The 23,774-nt window shown below is 40.5% G+C and overlaps 1 protein-coding gene and 1 pseudogene across 1 annotated transcript in view; one reads left to right on the forward strand and one right to left on the reverse strand.

Annotated features, from left to right (window-relative positions):
- The window catches only part of LOC121497722 (MAM and LDL-receptor class A domain-containing protein 1-like), a 417,847-nt gene that overhangs the window by 301,389 nt on the left and 92,684 nt on the right, over window positions 1–23,774 (forward strand).
- On the reverse strand, window positions 1,296–3,567 carry LOC121497162 (annotated as a pseudogene).

Consider the following 23,774-nt stretch of genomic DNA (forward strand, 5'->3'; position numbering starts at 1 on the left):
TTTTCTTTCTTCCTTTCTTCCTTTCTTCCTTCCTTTCTTCCTTTCTTTCCTTTCTTTCTGTTTATTTATTTATTTATTTATTTATTTATTTATTTATTTATGATAGTCATCACAGAGAGAGAGAGAGAGAGGCAGAGACACAGGCAGAGGGAGAAGCAGGCTCCATGCACCAAGAGCCCGACGTGGGATTCGATCCCGGGTCTCCAGGATCGCGCCCTGGGCCAAAGGCAGGCCCTAAACCGCTGCGCCACCCAGGCATCGCTCTTTCTGCATTTCTTTTGCAGTTTTTTTTTTAAGCCAATGATGTTAATAAATAAAGTGTTCATATATACACGAGACTGGGAGAAGGGCCCCTGAGTGTGCAGCAGTGGCAGCTCACGAGTTGGGGACACACATGGGGCTGGACCTTCGTAGAAAATTGCTGAACCTTACAAAAAAGTCTCCTTTAGTTTTTTTTTTTTTTTTTTTCCAGTTGAGGTAAAAGTTTCAGTGTATGGAAAGCTGTGCGTGGCACAGGCGGCCCGTATTCCCTCCCAGGAGCTCCCGACGCCCCTCCCTCGGTGCCCATCCCTCTCCCCACCCCTGCAGAAGCCCGTACTGGAGCCCGCAGCACCTCCACAGTCCCCTCACCCTGCAGCAAGAGGTGACCCCAGCCGCGGGCCTGAGCTGAGGGGACAGAGACATCGCCTGTTTGCAAAGCTGACAGCCTTTGGTGCAGTACCATCTCAGAGAAACTTTCTTTCAAACAGTGCTTTCTGGAGCTACAGACCAGGTTGGGCATAAGAAAGGGGTTTTGCAAGAAACTTCAGATCACATCTGACATTTTTTTTAAATTTTTATTTATTTATGATAGAGAGAGAGAGAGAGGCAGAGACACAGGCAGAGGGAGAAGCGGGCTCCATGCACCGGGAGCCCGAGGTAGGATTCGATCCCTTGTCTCCAGGATCACGCCCTGGGCCAAAGGCGGGCGCTAAACCGCTGCGCCACCCAGGGATCCCCTGACATGTTTTTCTACGGTCATCAGGTCAGCGTTTGAGTTGCCGTCTCCAAGGAACTCAGCTCAGTTACGAAGGGAAGGCTTTACGCGGGTTCACACCTTCTCATAAAACCTCACGTACACACGAGAAAGATCTTTGACCTATTAAAGCAAAAACTGGAAGATACCGTAACACTGAGTTTAAAAGAAAACCTGCACGCGGCGGAACCAGAGCGGTGTATCAACCAGCGAAAGGAACCCTGCAGAGTTTGGGCGAGTGCCACATCGCTGGTTTTGGTCTGATCTGCGAGTCCAGAGCTCATTCTGAGTCGCTGCAGTCGGAGCTGGGTCCGCTGGAACTGCTGCTCCGGGACCCGGAGGAGCTGCTGCTGCTGAGCCGGGGCGGCCCTCCCGAGGGCGCAGAGCCCGCTTTCTCTTTCTTGGCAGGCTTCTTGTTGTTGTTCAGCTGCCCACCGACGTCCTGCAGCCGCGTCTCTAACTCCTTCTTCTCCTGAGCTAACTCCTCCTTGGACTTGGCCGCCGATTGGAGTCCCTGAGCGAGGGCTCCCGGGACTGGATGCTGTGGACCACGCAGCCCCGTTTCCCCCGGGCAGCCGGTTGTTGTCTAGGCTGAGCTGGCGCTTCTCGTCCTAGCTCACGGGCGGGCCTTCTTCCTCCTCTTCCGAGTCGTAGGAGGCTGACGCCTGCTTGCCACCCTTCTTCGGCTGCTTGCTGGCCGGCTGTGCTGCTGGCCTTCTGCGCGGGAGCCTTCTTCGGTTGGGCCTGCTTGGAGGTGGGGCCACCTTGGCCTTCTTCTCCCTCAGACTTTGCCTTGTGCCTCTCCTTGTCCTTGTTCTTGTCCTTGTCCTCCTCCTTCTTCTCCTTCTTCCTCTTTGGCTTGTTCACTGGGGCCTGCGACAGGGCGGCTAGCTGCCCGGGCACAGCCTTCAGCTGCTCCTGCAGCTCCCCAGCCTGGTGGCCCGCTCCTCCTCCGAGTGCCAGGAGCTCTCCGCGCTGCTGCGGCTGCTCTCGGTGCCCCTGCTCAGCACGGGGGCTGCGGGGGCAGGCAGGGCCCGCGCCTCCACCGGCTCATCCGGCATCTTAGCAAACCGCATCTCAAACATGTCCTGGAGCTTCCTGGCCATGGCCACCACCTTGCGGTCTGGGAGAACATTAACCGGATGCCAGCCGCGAAGCCCTGCGCGTCTGGGTACTCGCAACTGTCCATCTTCTTCTTGGCAGTGCTGAGGTCCATCGGGTGCTCGATGATGTCTGGTAGTGGTGCAGCTCCAGGCCTCGGCGTCCACCGGCTTGCAGAAGGGCCAGGCGTAGGCCGCATGCTTCCTGGACGGCATTTCCTTGAGGATGCTGCCCCAGTGCCGCGAGTGCTCCGACAGCTTGCCCTTCTTGCCCGCATGCTCACGCACCTCGCCGTCCTCTAGATCCTTCTAGGGCGGTTTGATGGGGCGGCCCCCACTCTCTCGCCGAGCCACCACCTTGGCCTGCTTGGGGTCTGACAATGGCGGGGGCGATTCGCTCCGGCTCGCGGTGATGGCAGATGTAGTGGGCGTCGTGGTGGCTGCTTTCCGCTTTCCACCCTTTTTCTGGACGACAGGCGGTGTGGGAGGGACCACAGGGATGATGGGCGTAGAGGGAGGAGGTGGGCGGTGGCGGGGGAACAGGGACCGATGTGATGTTGGCACAGGGGTGGCAGCAATGACAGGCGTCTGGAGACAGTGGAGGGACGCTCTGGAAGGGGGTTGCTGGGGAGACAGAGGACGCGGCCCCCCTTGCTGCGTACCTGCACTCTGGGTTCCTGCAGCCGGTTTCTGGCCTTTGCCCTTTGGAGCAGGGGGTAATAATTCATCTTCCTCCTGGGGCACCTGGGCCACTTTCTGCAGAAAAATTTTCTCTAAGGCTTGGGCCATTAGCACTACGTCATCTGTAGGCTTGTTATAAATGTAACAATTTGGGGGATCCCTGGGTGGCTCAGCGGTTTGGCGCCTGCCTTTGGCCCGGGGCCCGATCCTGGAGACCCGGGATCGAATCCCACATCAGGCTCCCGGTGCATGGAGCCTGCTTCTCCCTCCGCCTGTGTCTCTGCCTCTCTCTCTCTCTCCCTCTCTGTGACTATCATAAATAAATAAAATTTTTTAAAAAATGTAACAATTTGTAAACATGGTGTTGAAGTCCTGCATACATTCGCTCGCACTCCGGTAATAATTATTTTCTAGTCTCTTCTTAATAGTCTCCATATCCATTGGGTTTTTATGATTTTATGGTAATCGGGCAGGTTTAGCTTGATTGCATCCACGGGCTGGTAGAAGGGCCAGGCGAGCTGGTGTTTCCAGAGCGTCTTTACCACCACGTTCTGCGTGTACTGCAGCTGGTTGGTCTTGCGGCCAGGCCTGGCAGGGTTGGAGACCTCCAGCGGGTTCGCCGGGATCCCCGCGGGCGCGACCGTCGTCGTGGTGGACATCCTCCGCGGCTCGCTCACTGGCTGCACAGCAGCGACTCAGGGAGGCCCTCGCTTCCACTATGCTCCTTCTGGAGGCCTGACATCCCATTTCTAGGCCCAACCAGGCAGCACTTGGCCTCAGCGGCTCCCCGCGCGGCCGGCTCCCTATACATATTTTGGATAACAGTTCTTTATTAGATGGTTCTTTTGTAAATATTTTCTTCAACTCTGTGCTTTGTCTTCTTATTCTCTTGACATTGCTGTTTTGCTGCTTGCAGAACAGAAAATTTTAATGGAGTCCAGTGTATCAGTTATTTCTTTCATGGATCGTGCCCTGGTGTTGTATCTAACAATCATAGCCATACCCAAGTTCGCCTGCATTTTCTCCTACATTATCTTGCAGAGGTTTTATAATTTTGCATTTTATATTTAGAACTGTGATCTATTTTGAGTTTATATTTGTGAAGGATGTGAAGTCTGTGTCTGGACTCAGTTTTTTTGCATGTGGTGTCCAGTTTTACATTATCATTTGTTGAAAATACTGTCATTTTCTTTCATTGTGTTGTCTAGTCCTTTGTCAAGATCCATTGACTATATGAATCTCATTAACTTTTAAAAGGATGTGATAGAATGAATTTGAATAGCTAAGTGAACATAAATGGGAGGTTCCAAACAGAAGAAATGGACTGTGGTAAGGCATTAAAATGAGTGAGGAGGAAAGTAATCTTGATTTATTAAAGAAACTGTGATAGTTTGAGCATATGTGCAAGAGAAGCATAGAGATTGTTGAGTATTAGCTTAACCATGGTAAGACTATTATACTAAATAATAGGAAAGCCATTTAAGGATTTTTATGCAATTGCATGAATTTCAAAGGTCTTTAAATGTTTATACTTTGGCAGTGTATAGAATGTATTGAAGGGGAAAGTAGGGAAATAATGGTTTCAGTTGGGAGGCTTTAAGAGGAAAGGTAAGAGATTATCATGAACAGAAGTGACATGGAAGAGATAGGTCATAATAAAAATTTAATAAGTAGAATAAAGAAACACTTGGCTGAGTTTTGGGAGAAAGGGAAAAGGGATGTTTTAAGTAATACTCCTGAATTTTTATCTTGACTTATAAGATATAGAGTGAGGGGGGCGGGGAGCAGGAGGGAGGGAGGAGATCATTACTGTTTTTTTTTTTTTTTTGACACTAATAAGAGAACAGTGCATTAGAGAAACAATATTTGGATTTATTGACATAAATAATTGAAGCTTTGATACTTTACTGGATTTACCTGGGTGAGAGTAAGGTCCAGTGTTCTTAACTAAAACTTTGACATGGCGGATCACTTAAAATTTTCCATTCTGCTGAAGTCTGAAAAATGAAGTCTCCTCTTTTCAAAGGAGAGAGGTTATTAAGTGTAAATATAAAGAAGGATAAAGGGTCAAATACTAAACCCTAAGGAGAAGCTCATAATTAAGGAAATGTAAGGAAAGATAAGCCTTTGAAAAAAAAATTAGAAGTGGATGAACTATTAAGTAGGGTTGTTTTGGGATACCAGCAAATAGGTCTAACTCTTAAATAGAACCAATAATTTGATGAAACTGAGAAAGGAGAAAATTTCATATTAGAAAAAGGAATGTCACTAGTGCTTGTTTTTTGAGTACCTGCTATATATCATTCATGATCTGAGATCCCACAGTAAGCAAAAATGCAGATATTCCTTTGCTCTCAGAGCCTGCTTCCTAATTGGGGAGAGACTGAACCTATAATAAATGAGTAAATTACATATTTTTGAAGGGCATATGCTGAAGAAAAAAAAAAGTCCTGGTAAGGGTAATGGGGAAATGATGTGGTTGGCAGAGAACTTTGCAAACTTAAATAGGGTGGTCATAGTAGATTTCAATGACACACTGATTTAAAGCAAAGACTTGAAAAGATACGGAAATAAATCTTAAGGATATTTTAGGTAAAAGTGTTCCAGGCACAAAGAAGGAATTGAAACAGGAGCATACTTGGTGAGTTGAGCAATAGCAAGGGGACCAGTGTGGCTGGAGGAGAGTGTTTATGGGAAAAAAATGATAGGATTTGAGGTTAAAGGAAGAAGCAACCCATCCAGAGCTACAATCCTCAATCTTTGCTTCTTTGGAGAAGCTACATAGAGAGCTTCTAGCGCTCTGGATGCCATGACCAATTGGGTTACAATCATTGGGAGGTGGAACTCAGGCCCCCCATGTGACTATAACATGCAACCAAGGTTCACAATCCATCTGCTAAGACCTTAGGAGTCTCTAAGAAAAACTTATGTTTGAAGGAAAAGCTCAGAAGATCATTCCTGGTTGTATTACATTGGAGATGCCAGTTAGATATTCAGGAAAATATGTCTTTTTTAAAAACATATATTTTTAAAGATTTTATTTATGTGTGTGTATGTGTGTGTGTGAGAGAGAGAGAGAGAGAGAGAGGCAGGCAGAGACATAGGCAGAGGGAGAAGCTGGCTCCATGCAGGGAGCCCGATATGGGACTTGATCCCGGGGCTCCAGGATCACACCCTGAGCTGAAGGTGGTGCTAAACTGCTGAGCCACCTGGGCTGCCCAGAAAAAAATGTCTAATAGAGAATTAGATATATGAATCTGGAGTTCAAGGAAGAGGTTCAGGCTGGAGATACAGATTGGTGAGACATCAGCATAGAGATGACACTTAAATCCTGCAACTAGAAGAGTTCTCTAAAGTAATGAAGGTAAAAGATCAAAGATCTAGATACAAGGGTCAAAGGAAGAACCAGCAGAGATGAAGAAAGGAACAATGAGGAAAGAAGGAAGGAAATTCAGAAAATTTACTGTCTTGAAAGGCAAGTTCTCAGTGTTTCAAGATAGTGGAAAACCTGGTTAACTGTCACATATTGCTGATAGGCCAAGATGAGGACTGCGAATTGACTTCGGATATAATGTTATGAAGTAATTGTGGATCTTAGCAAGAGGAGAAAGCTTGATTGGAGGGAGCTCAAGAGAAAATTGGAAAGTTATAATTTTCATCAATCTCTAAGACTTCATTAAGGAAAACTGAGAAATGAGGTGGTGGCTCTTATATGAAATGGGGTCAAGAGAGCATGTTTCTCTAGACTTGTGGAAGAAGAGGTGTGGAGAATAAAGAAGGATAGTGTGTGTGGGATGCAAGAGGGGGGAGGATTTTCTGGAGAGATGCAGTTGTTGAATAGCCAAGAGAGGATGTGACCCAGTACATGAGTAGAGAATGGCCTCTGCTAGGAACCCAAACAATTTATCTGTGGTAACAGAGGAGTGATGGAGTATACAGGGGTAGACTCTGCAAGGTGGGGAGCTCTGGTCGTGATCACTATGGAGATTTTGCCTTGGAAACTAGGACTAATGGAGAAATAGAAGATTCTTGGGTGATACTAAAGACTCTGATAGTGGCGGGGAGAAGCACATTCCCCCCCCCCCCACTGGATTAATGACTCCCAACTTGGAATACTATACCTCTAGGGTCCTTCAGGAAAGAGGAGTCAATAGGAGGCTACTGCAAATATTTCAAAAAAGCAAGTGAAAATTGTATCTTTTCATCTTTTTTCACTTTTATTGAGAGATAGTTGACATACATCACTGAATGAGGTTTAAGGTATACATCATAGTGCCTACCTTTCTTTAGTTTACGTAATTGTAAGAATACAATATATAATACATAAACAAAGTATGTATTAGTTGACTGTTTATGCTATTAGTAAGACTTCCAGTCAACGGTAAGCTATTAAGAGTCTGCCTGTTAATTTTGGAAAGTCAAATTTTATATGCAGATTTTCAACTATGAGGAGGGTCACACCTCTAAATCCCTCATTGTTCAGGAGTCAACCATATATGCCACAACTGCTCTAACCATTCCTCCATCATTGGACACTTAGATTGGTTCCCTGTATCCACTATTATAAATAATGCTGCTGTGTATCGGGAGGTTCATTTATCTTTTCTTGTGTTTTCAATTCCTTTGGATATATTCCCAGAAATGGACTGTAACTAGTTCTATTTTTAATTTTTGGGGAGTCTTCATTCTGTTTTCCACAGTGGCTGTACCAGTTTACAACACCCCCCCCCCCCAAGGGTGCACAAGTGTTCTCTTTCCTCTACATCCATACCAGCATTTGTTATCTTTTGTCTTTTGGATGATGGCCATTCTAACAGGCATGAGGTGGTATCTCATTGTAGTTTTAATTTGTATTTCCCTAATGACTGGAGGTGTTGAACATCTTTTCATATACCTGCTGCCTATCTGTGTATCTTTTTTTGAAAAATGGTTATTAGGTTTTTTGCTCATTTTTAAATTGGGTGATTTTTCTGCCATAGAGTTATGTGCATTATTTATTTGGTTTGGCTATTAATCCCTTATCAGATATATGGTTTGTGAATATTTTTTCCCCGTTCTGTAGGTTGTCTTTTCAATTAGTTGATGGCTTCCTCAGGTGTGAAGAAACTTTTTAGTTTGATGTATTCCCACTTGTCTATTTTTTTTATTTTTTGGTTACATTTTAGGTGTGATTTCCAAAATATAATTACCAAGACCAGTGTCAAGGAGCTTTTATCCTGTATTTTACTTCTAGGAGTTTCATGGTTTCAGGTCTCACAGTTAAGCATTTATTTAATTTTGAGTTAATTTTGTGAGTGGTGTAAGCTATGGGTCCAGTTTCATTCTTTTACATGTGAGTATCCATTTGCTCCAACATCATTTATTGAAGAGACAATTCTTCATTGAGCATTCTTGACTCACTTGTCAAATATTTGTTGACCATATATGCTTGGATTTGTTTCTGAATTCCTTATTCCATTGGTCTCTTTGCTTTTGTGCCAGTATTCTACTGTTTTAGTGACCATGGCTTTATAATAAATATAACAAAATCAGGAACAAGAATGCCTCATGCCTTGTTCTTTCTCAGGATTTCTTTGCCTTTTTTTTTTTTTTTTGGCTTCATATAAATTTTAGGGTTTTTTTTTTTTCTATTTTTGCTAAAAAAAAGTCACTGGAATCTCAAAAGGGACTGCATTGATATATAGTTTTTGGTGGTATTGACATTTTAATAATAGTGATTCTTCCAGTCCAGGAACATAGGATACCTTTCCTTTTTTTTTTTTAAAGACTTTATTGATTTATTCATGAAAGATACAGAGAAAGAAACAGAGACACAGGCACAGGCAGAGGGAGAAGCAGGCTCCATTCAGGGAACCCAACGTGGGACTTGATCCTGGGTCTCCAGGATCACACCCTGGGCTGAAGGCGGCACTAAACTGCTGAGCCACCTGGGCTGCCCTACCTTTCCATTTATTTATGTCTTCTTCAATTGCTTTCATCATTATCTTACAGTTGTTAGCATAGATCTTTCACTTCCTTAAATTTATTCCTAAGTATTTTGTTTTTCATGCAATTATAAATTGGATATGTTTGTTTATTTCCTTTTCAGAAAATTTGTTATTATAGAAATTTTATTTTGTATGTCAATTTTGTGTCTTACAACTTGGCTCAATTTGTTGATTATTTTAACAGTTTTTTGGTTGAATATTTAGGATTTTCTCTATACAAAAACATGTTATTTGCAAATAGAGACCATTTTACTTCTACCTTTTGAATTCTGATGCCTTTTCTGTTTGTTGACTAATTGCCCTAGCTAGGACTTTTAGTACTATATTGAAGAGAAGTGGTGAGAGTAGGCACCTTATCTTGTTCCTGATTTTGGAAGAAAAGCTTTCAACCTTTCACCATTGAGTGTGATATCAGCTATGGGCTTGTCAATATGGCCTTTATTATTTTGAGGTATGTTACTTCCATACCTCATTTGTTAACTGTTTTTTTTTTTTTCATGAATGACTGTTGGATTTTGTCAAATGCTTTTTCTGTGTCTATTGAGATGATAATAGGATTCTTTTCTTTCACTCTATTAATGTGATGTATCACATTGATCAATTTCCATATTTTGAGCCATCCTTTCATCCCAGGGATAAATCCAAGTTGATTATGGTGAATGGTCCTTTCAATAGGCTGCTGATATCTTTTCTAGTATTTTGTTGAGAATGTTCACATTTATAATCATCAGGGATATTGGCCTATAGTTTTCTTTTTTAGTAGGGTTCTCATCTGCCTTTGAGTATGAAGGTAGTGCTGACCTCATAAGGCTTATTTGGGAATGTTCTCTACTTTTTGTTTTTTTGGAGAAGTTTGAGAATATTGGTATATTAATTCTTAGAAGTTTGGTAAAATATACCAGTGAAGCCATCTGGTTCTAGGCTTTTCTTCATAGGAACTTCTTTTTCTGTTTTGTTTTTTTTATTTTTATTTATTTATGATAGTCACACAGAGAGAGAGAGAGAGAGCGAGAGGCAGAAACATAGGCAGAGGGAGAAGCAGGCTCCATGCACTGGGAGCCCAACATGGGATTTGATCCCTGGTCTCCAGGATCGCACCCTGAGCCAAAGGCAGGCGCCAAACCGCTGTGCTACCCAGGGATCCCTCTCTTTCTCTTTCTTTCCTTTGTTCTCTGTTTCCTTCCTTCCTTCCTTCCTTCCTTCCTTCCTTCCTTCCTTCCTTCCTTCCTTCCTTCCTTCCTTCCTTTTTCTGATTCACTCTCCTTACTAGTAATTAGTCTAGACAGATTTTCTATTTATTCCTGATTCCATTTTAGTAAGTTGTATGTTTCAAAGAAATTTTTTATATCTTCTCAGTTGTCAGTTTCCTGATGTATAGTTGTTTGTAGTAACCTTTTATGAATTTTTGTACCTTTGTGGTACTCATTGTAATATCTCCTTTTTCACTTATAATTTTGTAATTTGAGTTCTTTTTTTTTCCTGTTAAAAGTGTATCAATTTTATCTTTTCAAAGAAGCAACTCTTAGTTTGGTTAATTTTTTCTATTGTTTTTAATTTCTCCATTTCATTTATTTCTGCTCTAATTTTCATTGTTTTCCATTTTCTTTGCTAACTTTGGGCTCAGTTATTTTCTGGTTCATTAAGGATAGAGTTAGGTTATTTATTTGGAATATTTCTTGCCTCTTATTGTAGGCATTTATTGGTATGAACTTTCCTCCTAGAAATGCTTTTGCTCCACCCCTTAATTTTTGTAATGTTTCCATTTTCATTTGTCTCAAGGAACTTTTATTTCACCTTTATTTTTTATTTTTTTGGATTCATTGATTGTTCAGGAATGTGTTATTTAATTTCTGAGTATTCATGAATTTTCCTGTTTTCCTTATTTTCAACTTCTATTTTCACATTATTGTGGTCAGAGAAAAATATTCGATATGGTTTTAATTTTCTCAAATTTGGTAAGGCCTGTTTTATGGTCTACCATATAGTCTATGCTAGACAATGTTCCGTGTGCACTTAAGAAGAATGAATTTGGCTGTTATTGCATAGAATGTTTTGTATATGTCTAAGTCCATTGGGCCTCTAGCGTTGTTCGAATCTGCTATTAACTTATAGATTCCTTGGATAATCTATTGTTGAGCGTAACATGTTAAAGTCTTTAACTGTTATTGTATTAGTGTTTATTTCTCCTCTTACCTCTGTTCTTTTTTGCTTTATTTATTCAGATGCTTTGATGTTGGTTCCATAAATACCTAGTTGTTATATCTTGTTGATGTATTCACCCCTTTATCATTAAATAATGACCTTTTTGTTCTCTCTTTTTATAATTTTACTTTGTTTTTTTCTTTTTTTCACATATTTTACTTATTTACTTGAGAGAGGGAGAGCATGAGTAGGGGCAGAGGGAGAGGGAGAAGCAAATTCCCTGCTGGGGACCCTGGGGATCATGACCTGAGCCCAAAGCATACACTTAATTGACTGAGCCATCCAGGTGCCTCTCTTTTTTATGATTTTAAAGCCTCTTGGTTTGATATAAATGCAGCTATTCCTGCTTTTTTTTCCTCATTACCATTTTCTTGAAATATCTCTTCCTTTCCCTTTAGTTGCAGTCTATGTGTGTCTTTGAGGCTAAAGTATTAGGTCTTTCTTTTCTTTCTCTTTTAAATTCATTTAGCTATTCTGTCTTCATTGGAGAATTATTTACATTTAAAGTAGCTATTGATAGATCAGGACTTATTTTTGCCTTTTAAAAACTTGATTTTGGGATGCTGGGTGGCTCTGTGGTTGAGCATATGTCTTTGGCTCAGGGCGTGACCCTAGGGTCCTGTGATCGAGTCTTGCATCTGGCTCCCCATGGGGAGCCTCCTTTTCCCTCTGCCTGTGTCTCTCCCTCTCTCTCCATGTCTCTCATGAATAAATAAATAAAATCTTAAAAAAAATGTTTTCTGGTTGTTTTGGAGATGTATTGTTCCATGTTTTCTTTTTTGTTTTAATGTCTTTTGGTACTAGTATCCTTTGCCTTCTTTGTCCTGTTCTTTTGTGTGATTGCTACAGTTTTTTTCTTTGTGGTTTTCACGGGCTTACATAAAAATCTTAAAATCACAAACCCTATTTTAAGCTGATAACTTTACTTCCTGAAATTCCTAAAGTTGATACTTCTACTTCTTCTCCCCCTCATATTTTAGGTAATTTCTTATAAAATTTACATATTTTTTTGTATTTGTAACTAATAACAATTACTGTAGTTATTGTATTTTTACTATCTTTATTTTAACTTTTAAACTAGAGTTGTAAGTGAATGATGCATCACCATCACCATATTACAGAATCTAACCTTTACTGTTTACTATTACCAGTGAGTTTTATACTTTCTTTTTTTAAAAATTTTATTTATTTATTCATGAGAGACACACAGAGAGAGAGGCAGAGACATAGAGAGGTAGGCTCCATGCAGGGAGCCTGATGTGGGACTCGATCCCGGGACTCCTGGACCACAAAGGCAGACGTTCAACCACTGAGACACCCAGGCATCCCTATACTTTCTTTTTATATTTTTATAAGGCTTATGTTTTACTTTTACTCAGAATTCCCTTAGTGTTTCTTATAAAGCAGGTATAGTGGTAATGAACTCCCTGATCTTTTGTTTGGAAAAGTCTTTATTTCTCCATTTCTAAAGGACAGCTCTGCTGGGTATAGAATTCTTAATTATTCTTCAATATTTTGAATATGTCATCCCATTTTGTCCTGTCCTAAAAAGTCTTTGTTGAGAAATCTGCTTATAGTAATAGAAGTCCCCGTTTATGTACTTTTCTCTTTTTTCCTTAATGCTTTTAAAATTGTTTCTTTGGCTTTGACAATTTAATTGGTCCTTTTTGGTATAGCTTTTTTCAAAGTCAGCCTATTTCAGGTACAGCCTTTTTCAAAGTCAGCCTATTTCAGGTCTTTTGAGCCTTATGGTTTTGTATGTTCATTTCTCTTCCCAGGTTTGGGAAATTTTTAACCACTATTGCTTTCAGTTTGCTTCTGCCCTTTCTCATTCTCTTTTCCTGGAATACCCATTGTATTTATGAGTCCCTTAGGATTTTTTCACTCTTTCTCATTTTATTTTTTTGTTTCTCTGACTGGATAATTTTCCTATGTCTTATTTTTTAGGTCACTAATTCTTTCCTTCTGCATGGCTAAGTGTACTTTTGAAATTCTATTAATTACTTCAGCTCAATTACTATTTTTTTTAACTCTAGAATTTCTCTTTATTTTTGGGTTTGTTGGTTTTTTTTTTTCTGGTTGCTGTTTCTTTGTCAATAAAACTTCTTGTTTTATTCATGGATTATTTTCCTAATTTCATTTAATTGTCTATGTGTTATTGTAGTTACCTAAAGTTAAGAAAATTATTATAAATCTGATAGTTCCTAGATCTTCATTTTTTTAGGGTCAGTTTTTAGAACTTTATTAGTCTCCTTTTTTTTTAAGATTTTATTTATTTATTCATGAGAGAGAGAGAGAGAGAAAGGCAGAGACACAGGCAGACAGAGAAGCAGACTACATGCAAGGAGCCCGATATGGGACTTGAACCTTGGAATCCAGGATCACACCCTGAGCCAAAGGCAGGTGCCCAACCACCGAGCCACCCAGGCGTCCCTATTAGTTTCCTTTGATGGTCTCATATTTACTTGGATTTTGTTATCTTTGATTTCTTACATTGGTATCTGCACACTTGAATAATTTGGCTCCTCTTCTAGGCTCTATAGATTTGCTTTGGCAGAGATAGATCTTCAATAGTCACCTCAGTTTAGGTCACTAGGCATTGATTTTGGGCAGGTGGTATCTGCTATTATGGTCCTGTTTTTGGCAAGGCAACTTTCCAAGCTCTAAGTTTGGGTATAGGGAAAGAGGTAGAAATCTGTAGGATGGGCCCCCCAGTTGCATGAATTTTCCATCTGGCTTACTAGATGGTCTGGACTGGGTACTACATTTAGTAGACAGGGCTGTAAATTCATTTCCTTTCACTAGCAGGGGAGGACCCAGTGTCCGCATGGCTCATTTAAGGGTACCTGAATCAACACAAGAGTGTGCACTGAATTTCTTGGTCATCTGCTCTGCAGATGTAGAAAGCTATGGGCTGTTCTCTCTTTTCAAGTGCAGCTAGAAGCAGAGCTTTTGGATGGCCTGTAAAGCAGCTCCCCATGTGCTCTTGTTAGGTTCCCAGGTCACAAAAGCTGAAGGCTATATTAATATAATTGGGGCTATGAATTAGTTTCTCTGCCCAGGAGCAGTGGGAGGGGCACCTTTAAAGGCAATAAAGCTCTTTGTGTGTTATTTTATCCTGACCTGTGTCCCAAGTTCCCTGGCTAAATAGCCATTGGCTTTGCTCTGCTCACTGTTGTATATGCCTGTCTGTCTCTTGGCTACAGTATTGCTGGCTTGTTGTAGATTCCATTTTTCACCAGCCCCTCTGGTCAGGTGGGGCTGGGAGATGCTATCCTCAGTGGTGGGGCTGTTTTAGTTCCCTTTTCTTAATGGGATGGTGCTGCTCCAGGCTTCTCTGCTTTTCTGTCTTTTGACTCAGTAAGAGCCAGAAGCTACTCTCAACTTTGGCTATGAGTTAATTCCTCTGCCTAGGTACAGCAGGCCACCCCTCTACACCTGGTACTGGCTTTGCTCTAGAGACAGTTAGCTCTGCCTTTCTGCTTATTGGCTTACACATTGTTGGTTACAGAGCTTCCAGATATCCTTGCCAGCCCTTCTGGTCAGATGGAGCCTGGGAGCCACAGGGGGTGTGGCTGTGTTTCAGGTTACTTGCTTGGGTGGGGTTGGGAGGGGCGCCTCCTGGCCTTGCTCACATGTTCCCCAAACGAGTTTTTCTTATGGGTGAGGCCATGATGAACCCTCAGCCTTAGCTGTGAATTAATTCCCCTGCCTGGGTGCAGCAGGGGAATTTTTCATACCCTGTACTGGCTTTGCCTTGGGGACTGTCAGAACCACCCACACACTTCTTGGTTGGAGTATTGCTGAGCTATACGGCTTTTAGGTTTTCTTGTCAGTGCCCTCTGGCAAGATGGACCAGAAGACAGTCTCCCCAGCAGATGGAGCTACAACTCCTTGCTTGGATACAGTTTCTAGAGTCAGCAAAACTTGAGACTCTTCTCAAGTTCTCTTCTTTGAGAACCCAAATCAAGCAAATCTGTACTCCAGTGAGTTCTCTGGTCACAGTTTGTCCCAGACTTGGTTCTGGTGATGAGCAAAGCTGCTGGTTGGGGCCACTACTTGGATTACTAATCACTTGGGGAGTTGTAGTCATGAATTCCATCTGCCAAGATCTGTGTGTTGGTTATTGCAAGCCTCACAGTTTCCCCTGCAATTCTCATGGCATAGGACCAGAGTAGGGGCTCTCATGAAGTAATCTGCAGTGGTGGGGTGGTGGTGGTGGTGGTGCTGATTGTCCCCTTGAGTTCTCTTCTTTTGGGGGGAACTGGAGGTTCAGGGAAGACCTTTCCATGTGGTGTTGCTCCTGTCTGGGAGAAAGACAAAGTAGTCAGAATGTAGTTGCTTTTCTTACCCTTCTAATACAGTCTGTCTGTGTATACACAGTCTGTCTGTATGTATACACACATTTCCATATATGTACATATGGAAATATAAATTAACTCAGGCTCATCAGGATCTCACAATTATATTTGGATTATGAAATTTCATTAATGAGTACATGTTAATAATGGTAGTCATTACTATATTTGATTAGGTTAGTTTAAACAGATAGCTTCATATCTTAAGATCAACTGATTAGTAGCCTTAGTTACATTGGCAAAACTCCTTTGCCATGGAACATAACTTAATAATGTTATAACAGCAGGGGTTGGAGACCATGAGGACTGTGTTACAAATCTGCTTACCATAATTTAATCGCTGGTCCCTGTGATTCCTCTCATATACAAAATGCATTCACCCTTTCCCATGATTTCCAAGGATCTCACTCCATTATAGCCACAATAAAAAGCCTAAATCTTCAATTAAATCTAGTCTTTCTGTAAGTCTAGAAATCATCACGCAAATTATCAAGTAAATGTGGTATATCTCCTAGACACAATTCCTTCCATCTGTTAACCTGTGAAATTAACTATAGAAGTTATCTCCTTCCAAATTCTTAGCATGTAATCATAAGACTGGCATCAGAATAACACCTGACATTTTAGTTAAAAAGGAGAGGGAGAAAAAAAAAAAAAAGGAGAGGGAGAATGGAAGGTAGAAAAAGAAGTCACTGGTTCAAAGCAGTTTTGAAATGTAGCTGGGAAAAGTTGAGCTGGAGTTCTTTGATTTGGTTGTAAGATATGGGTTCTTACTTCTCTTGTCTGGACTCTTGGTTCCACCTTCTGAGTCATTCTCCCTTTTGCATGAAAAGCAGTATGTATTTTCGTAGCAGTAACTAGAATCCCTAACCTGCAACCATCTTCCTTTTTTAGCTACTTTCTACCATTTTTAGCTCTCTTCCTATGTTTCTACCATTCCATCAATATATCAGTGTTACCAGTACCTACAATCTGCTGATCATACCAACACTTCAGTGTCTCTCATCCTTTCATATACTCACTTCCCTTCTTAGGCAGTTTAAATTCCATTGCTTCATATTGGAATGACTGCCTTATGTCAACCTTCAACTTCCTTGTTGTCCTTTGATAGTCACTAAAGCACTAACAGATTTTTTATAAAAAGGTTTATTTATTCATTCATGAGAGACACAAAGAGAGAGAGAGAGAGGGAGAAACAGGCTCCCTCGATGTGGGAGCCTGATGTGGGACTTGATCCTGGGTCTCCAGGATCTTGCCCTGGGCTGAAGGCAGTGCTAAACTGCTGAGCCACCTGAGCTGCCCAGCACTAACAGATTAACTGTGCCTCTCAGCCCCCTCAGCTGCGCAGCTGAATGTGGCTGGGGAAGAAAACAAAGCAGTGTTGTCTGTCCTCACTGTATGTGGATGATCACTGCCTTATTTTTGTTCTTGTACTTCCAAGGAATCATTGTATTTCTCTACTCCATTCACTCACCCATTTACCTCAGGGTATAGCACATTTTTCTCCTGTCTTTAATATCCATCTTCAGCGTTCATGTCCCTAGCCTCAGCTGATGATCTTATATCTTATTTCACTGAGAAAATAGGAACAATCAGAAAGATTTTAGTGAGCTCCAACAAGCCTTCAACCTATCTACAAACTCTCTTTCTCCTTTGTCCTGGATAAACTGTCCATGCTCCCAGCAATTGTCACCCCTTTCTCCTATAAGTAGAACCCATGCCTGCCTGACATGACTCCAGAGACTTTTCTATTGGCCTAAAGACAGTTTTTGTATCTCACATCTTAAAAAATGTTTTTCTCTCCATCCTAATTCTTCCTCAGCTATCACATCATTTTTCCCCTTTCCTTTACAAAATATATACCTAAAAATAATTATATATATTGCCTTTAGCTCTTATCTTTAGAATTTCTTTTTAATTCACTTTAGTGAGGGCTTTGCTGTTACCATCAAGCAGACACTGTTCTCATCAAAGTCACCAGTGATTTAGATCCAGGGGTCTCTTCTCAATCTTCATCAAACCTATCACCAGCTTTTGACATTGATAGTTTAATAGCTATTTGACTTGATGTCCTTGACACTAGGAATCACTCTTAATCTTTCTCTTATTTTTGTGCCTTATTCTTGCCACTTTGATTATTTTCTGATTTATATCTCCAGCCTGAAATTTTCACCTGAGGTACAGACTGATTAATATATCTAGGTCTCCACTAGACATGATTACTTGAATACCTAACAGGATCTTAAATATAGCATGTCCAAAACATAGGTCCTGTTTCCCCCTCTCTCCCAAAACCTACTTCTTCACAGTCTTCTCCATTTCATCCATGGTGTTTCCATTGTTTCATTTTTAAAAAATATTTTACTATTATTTTTATTTTATTTTATTTTATTTATTTATGATAGTCACACACAGAGAGAGAGAGAGAGAGAGAGGCAGAGACACAGGCAGAGGGAGAAGCAAGGCTCCATGCACCAGGAGCCCGACGTGGGACTCGATCCCGGGTCTCCAGGATCACGCCCTGGGCCAAAGGCAGGCGCTAAACCACTGCGCCATCCAGGGATCTCTAAAAATATTTTTAATTGAAGTTCGATTTGCCAACATATAACTCCCAGTGCTTATCCTGTCAAGTGCCCCTCTCAGTGTCCATCACCCAGTCATCCCATCCCCCAACCTGTCTCCCCTTCCACTACCCCTCTTTGATTTCCAATACTTAAGAGTCTCTCATGTTCTGTCTCCCTCTCTGATATTTCCCACTCATTTTCCCTCCTTTCCCCTATAATCCCTTTCACTATTTCTTATATTCCCCGAATGAATGAAACCATATGTTTGTCCTCCTCTGATTGACTTTCATCACTCAGCATAGCACCATCCCGTTCCATCCACGTTGAAGCAAATGATATTCATCCTTTCTAATGGCTGACTAATATTCCATTGTATACATTAGACCACATCTTCTTTATCCATTCATCTGTTGATGGACACCAAGGTTCCTTACACAGTCTGGCTATTGTGTACATTGCTGCTATAAACATTGGGGTGCCGGTGTCTCAGTTTTTCACTGCATCTGTGTCTTTGGGGTAAATCCCCAGCAGTGCAATTGCTGGGTCATAGGGCAGATCTATTTTTAACTCTTTGAGGAACCCCCACACAGTTTTCCAGAGTGGCTGCACCAGTTCACATTCCCACCAACAGTGCAAGAGGGTTCCCCTTTCTCCGCATCCTCTCCAACATTTGTGGTTTCCTGCCTTGTTAATTTTCCCCATTCTCACTGGTGTGAGGTGGTATCTCATTGTGGTTTTGAATTGTATTTCCCCGATGGCAAGTGATGCAGAGCATTTTCTCATGTGCTTGTTGGCCATGTCCATGTCTTCCTCTGTGAGATTTCTCTTCATGTTTTTTTGCCCATTTCATGATTGCATTGTTTGTTTCTTTGCTGTTGAGTTTATTAAGTTCTTTATAGATCTTGGATACTAGCCCTTTATCTGATATGTCATTTGCAAATATCTTCTCCCATTCTGTAGGTTGTCTTTTAGTTTTGTTGACTGTTTCTTTTGCTGTGCAGAAGCTTTTTATCTTGATGAAGTCCCAGTAATTCATTTTTGCTTCTGTTTCCCTTCCCTTCATAGATGTATCTTGCAAGAAGTTGTTGTGGCCAAGTTCAAAAAGGGTGTTTCCTGTGTTCTCCTCTAGGATTTTGATGAATTCTAATATCACATTTAGATCTTTTAACCGTTTTGAATTTATCTTTGTGTATGGTTTAAGAGAATGGTCTAGTTTCATTCTTCTGCACATGGCTGTCCAATTTTCCCAGCACTATTTATTGAAGAGAATTTAATGAAGACTGCCCTTTTTCCAGTGGATAATCTTTCCTGCTTTGTCAATTATTAGTTGACCATAGAGTTGAGGGCCCATTTCTGGGTTCTCTATTCTGTTCCATTGATCTATGTGTCTGTTTTTTGTGCCAGTACCACCCTGTCTTGATGACCACAGGTTTGTAGTACAAGCTGAAATCTGGCCTTGTGTTGCCCCCGGCTTTGGTTTTCTTTTTCACTATTCCCCTGGCTACTCGGGATCTTTTTTGATTCCACACAAATCTTAAGATGAATTGTTCCAACACAGGGAAGAAAGTCCATGGTATTTTGATAGGGATTGCATTGAACATGTAAATTGCCCTGAGTAGCATAGACATTTTCACAATATTAATTCTGCCAATCTATGAGCATGGAATATTTTTCCATCTCTTTGTGTCTTCCTCAATATCTTTCAGAAATGTTCTGTAGTTTTTAGGGTATAGATCCTTTACCTCTTTAGTTAGGTTTTTATTCCTAGTATCTTATGCTTTGGGGTGCAATTGTAAGGGTTTGATTCCTTAATTTCTCTTTTTCTCAGTCTCATTGTTAGTATATATAAATGCCACTGACTTCTGGGCATTGATTTTGTATCCTGCCACACTGCCAAATTGCTGTATGAGTTCTAGAAATCTTGGGGTGGAGTCTTTTGGGTTTTCTATGTACAGTATCATGTCATCTGCAGAGATGGAGAATTTGGCTTCTTTTTGCCAATTTGAATGCCTTTTATTTCTTTCTGTTGTCTGATTGATGAGGCTAAGACTTCTAATACGATGTTGGATAGCAGTGGTGAGAGTGGACATCCCTGTCTTGTTCCTGATCTTACAGGAAAGGCTCTCAGTGTTTCCCCATTGAGAATGATATTTGCTGTGGGCTTTTGTAGATGACTTTTAAGATGCTGAGGAATGTTCCCTCTATCTGTACACTCTGAAGAGTTTTGTTCAGGAATGGATGCTGTATTTTGTCAAATGCTTTCTCTGCATCTATTGAGAGGATCATATCATTCTTGTTTTTTCTCTTGTTGATATGATCAACACGTTGATTGCTTTATGAGTGTTGAACCAGTCTTACATCCAGGGGATAAATCCCACTTGGTCATAGCGAATAATCTTCTTAATGTATTGTTGGATCCTATTGGCTAGTATCTTGTCGAGAATTTTTGCATCTGAGTTCATCAGGGATGTGTATAATTATCCTTTTGGTGGGGTCTTTTGTTTTGGAATTAAGGTGATGCTAGCCTCATAGAATGAGTTTGGAAGTATTCCATCCCTTTCTATCTTTTGGAACAGCTTTAGTAGAATGGGTATTGTTTCTTCTTAAACGTTTGATAGAATTCCCCTGGGAAGCTATCTGGCCCTGGACTTCTGTGTCTTGGGAAATTTTTGATGACTGCTTCAATTTCCTCCCTGGTTATTGGCCTGTTCAGGTTTTATATTTCTTCCTGTTCCAGTTTTGGTAATTTGTGGTATTCTAGAAATGCGTCCATTTCTTCTAGATTGCCTAATTTATTGGCATATAGCTGCTCATACTACGTTTTAAAAATTGTATGTATTTCATTGGTATTGATTATGATTTCTCCCCTTTCATTCATGATTTTATAATTGGAATCTTTTCTAATTTCTTTTTAATGAGGCTAATGGTTTATCTATCTTATGAATTCTTTCAAAGAACCGACTCCTGGTTTTGTTGATATGTTCTACAGTTCTTCTGGTCTCTATTTCGTTGAGTTCTACTTGGATCTTTATTAACTCTCTTCTTCTGGGTGTAGGTTTTATTTGCTGTTCTTTCTCCAGTTCCTTTAGGTGCAAGGTTAGCAGTGTATTTGAATTTTTTTCCAATTTTTTGAGGGAGGCTTGTATTGTGATGTAGTTCCCTCTTAGGACTGCTTTTGCTGTATCCCAAAGATTTTGAAACGTTGTGTCTTCATTTTCATTAGTTTCCATGTATCTTTTAATTCTTCTCTAATTTCCTGGTTGACTTTTTCATCTTTTAGCAGGATACTCTTTAACCTCCATGTGTTTGAGTTTCTTCCAAATATCTTCTTGTGATTGAGTTCTAGTTTCAAAGCATTGTGGTCTGAAAATATGCAGGGGACAATCCCAATCTTTTGGTACTGGCTGAGACCTGATTGGTGACCCTGTATGTGGTTTATTCTGAGAAAGTTTCACATGCACTTAAGGAGAATTTGTATTCCATTGCATTTGGATGCAAAATTCTGTATATATCTGTGAAATTTATTTGGTCCAGTGTATCATTTAAGGCCCTTGTTTCTTTGGTGATGTTGTGCTTAGGAGATCTGTCATTTGCAGAAAGTGCCGTGTTAAAGTCTCCCACTATTAGTGTATTATCTAAGTGTGTCTTTACTTTGGTTATTAATTGACTCATGTACTTGGCAGCTCCCACATTAGGGGCTTAAATATTCATGATTGTTAGGTCTTCTTGTTGTATAGACACTTTAAGTATGATATAGTGTCCCTCTTTATCTCTTATTACAGTCCTTAGAATAAACTTTAATTTATCTGATGTGAGGATTGCTACTCCTGCTTTCTTTTGAGGACCATTTGAATGGTAACTTGTTCTCCACCCTTTCATTTTCAGACTGGATGTGTCCTTAGGTCTCAAATGAGTCTCTTGTAGACAGCAAATAGATGGGTTTTTAAATTTTATTTATTTTTTTCCAGGCTAAAGCCCTGTGTCTTTGGATGGAATCATTTAGCCCATTCATGTTCAGAGAAACTAATGAAAGATATGAATATAGTGTCATCGTAATACTTATTCAGTCTCTGTTTTTATGGATTATTTATTTGGGTGTCCTCTTCTTTTTACAGTGTTCCCCTTAATATTTCTTCCAGAGCTGGTTTTGTGGTGACATATTCTTTCAGTTTCTGCCTATCTTGGAAACTCTTTATCTCTCCTCCTGTTTGGAATGGCAGCCTTGCTGGATGAAGTATTTTTGGCTGCATGTTCTTCTCATTTAGTACCATGAATATATTCTGTCAGCCCTTTCCGGCCTGCCAGGTCTCTGTGGAGAGGTCTGCTGTTAATCTTTCTCCCCATATAAGTTAAGAATCTCTTGTCTCTGGCTGCTTTAAGGATTTTCTCTTTATCTTTGGAATTTGCAAGTTTCACTATTAAATGTCAAGGTGTTGAACAGTTTTTATTGATTTTGGGGGGTGACCTCTCTATTTCCTGGCTCTAAATGCCTGTTTCCTTCCCCAAATTAGGGAAGTTCTCAGCTATTATTTGTTTAAATATACTTTCTGGTTCTCTGTCCCTCTTGGCGTCTTCTGGAACCCCAGTTGCTTCCTGAGGCTGTCATTTATTTCCCTTAACCTTTTCCCATGGTTTTTAAATTGTTTTTCTCTTTCCTCAGCTTCCTTCCTTGCTATCACCTTGTCTTCTATGTTACTCACTCTTCCACCTCATTAACCCTAGCTGTTAGGACATCAGTTTGGATAGCATCTCATTTAATTTATTTTTAATTTCAACCTGATTAGAGCTAAATTCTGTAGTAACAAAGTCTCTAGAGTCCTGTATGCTTTTTTTTTTTTTTTTGCCAGAGCCACCAGTAGCTTTATAATTGTGCTTCTGAATTCGCTTTCTGATATCAAATTTGTAACCCATTTTCTGTAACTCTGTTGCAGAGAGTACAGTTTCGCTTCTTTCTTTTGTGGTTAATTCTTCTTTCTAGTCATTTTGTTCAGTGCACAGTGGCTGTATGAACAGGCTGAGTCAAGAATATCAGTCACGACCTAAGTAAATTTCACCGTAGATGATTCTGATGAGGTCAGAGAACAGAAAATGAAAACGAAGATGAGAACAAAATAAAAGAAAAGGGCCACTAAAGTGAAAAATAAATAAAAAGCAACAAAAAATAAAAGGCCAAAAAGCCCATAGAAGAAGGAAAAAGTAAAAGAAAAAAATAGAAAACAAAACAAAAAACAAAAGAGGAAAAAGAGAAAAAAGAAAAGAAAAAAGGGAGATGGTGGTGGTGACAAAGTTGTAGTGGAGGGAGAACATAGTCTACCTGAGGGGTCCTAGAGGTTGATCCTCTTGGTTCTGAGTATATTAAGTTCTGTTTGTTAGAAGATACTCAGTTCTAAATTTATATTAACCAGAAATACATGTAGAGAGCCCCACCATTGACCACCAAAACATAAATTAGATAAAAGAGGGGGGCAGAATGGGAATTAAGAGAGAATATAATCTCACAGAATGAACCAGCACGGTATACCACTTGGTTCTGGGTGCATGCTGGTCATGTTTTAGAAGGTACTAACTTCCACCATTGTAGAACAAAATGAGGCAAAGAAAACAAGCACAAAACAGAAACCCATATCTCATACATCCCCCAAAATCAAATTGAGTATGTTGTAGGGAATTCAGAAGTAAAAAATATATCTAAGACCTGTAATTGTAGAAATATGAAAGTCAAAAAGGAAGAATCTTAAAAATGAAGAGGAGGTAAAATATTATACTAAAGGTGGGAAAAGAGAAAAAATATTGGACATTTTTAGTCTAATATAAAAACGAGTTGTAATTGAAAAAGAAAAAGAATAAGATAAAAAAAAAAAAGCAGA

The sequence above is a fragment of the Vulpes lagopus genome, chromosome 8 (genome assembly GCF_018345385.1).
Source record: "Vulpes lagopus strain Blue_001 chromosome 8, ASM1834538v1, whole genome shotgun sequence".
NCBI lineage: Eukaryota > Metazoa > Chordata > Mammalia > Carnivora > Canidae > Vulpes > Vulpes lagopus.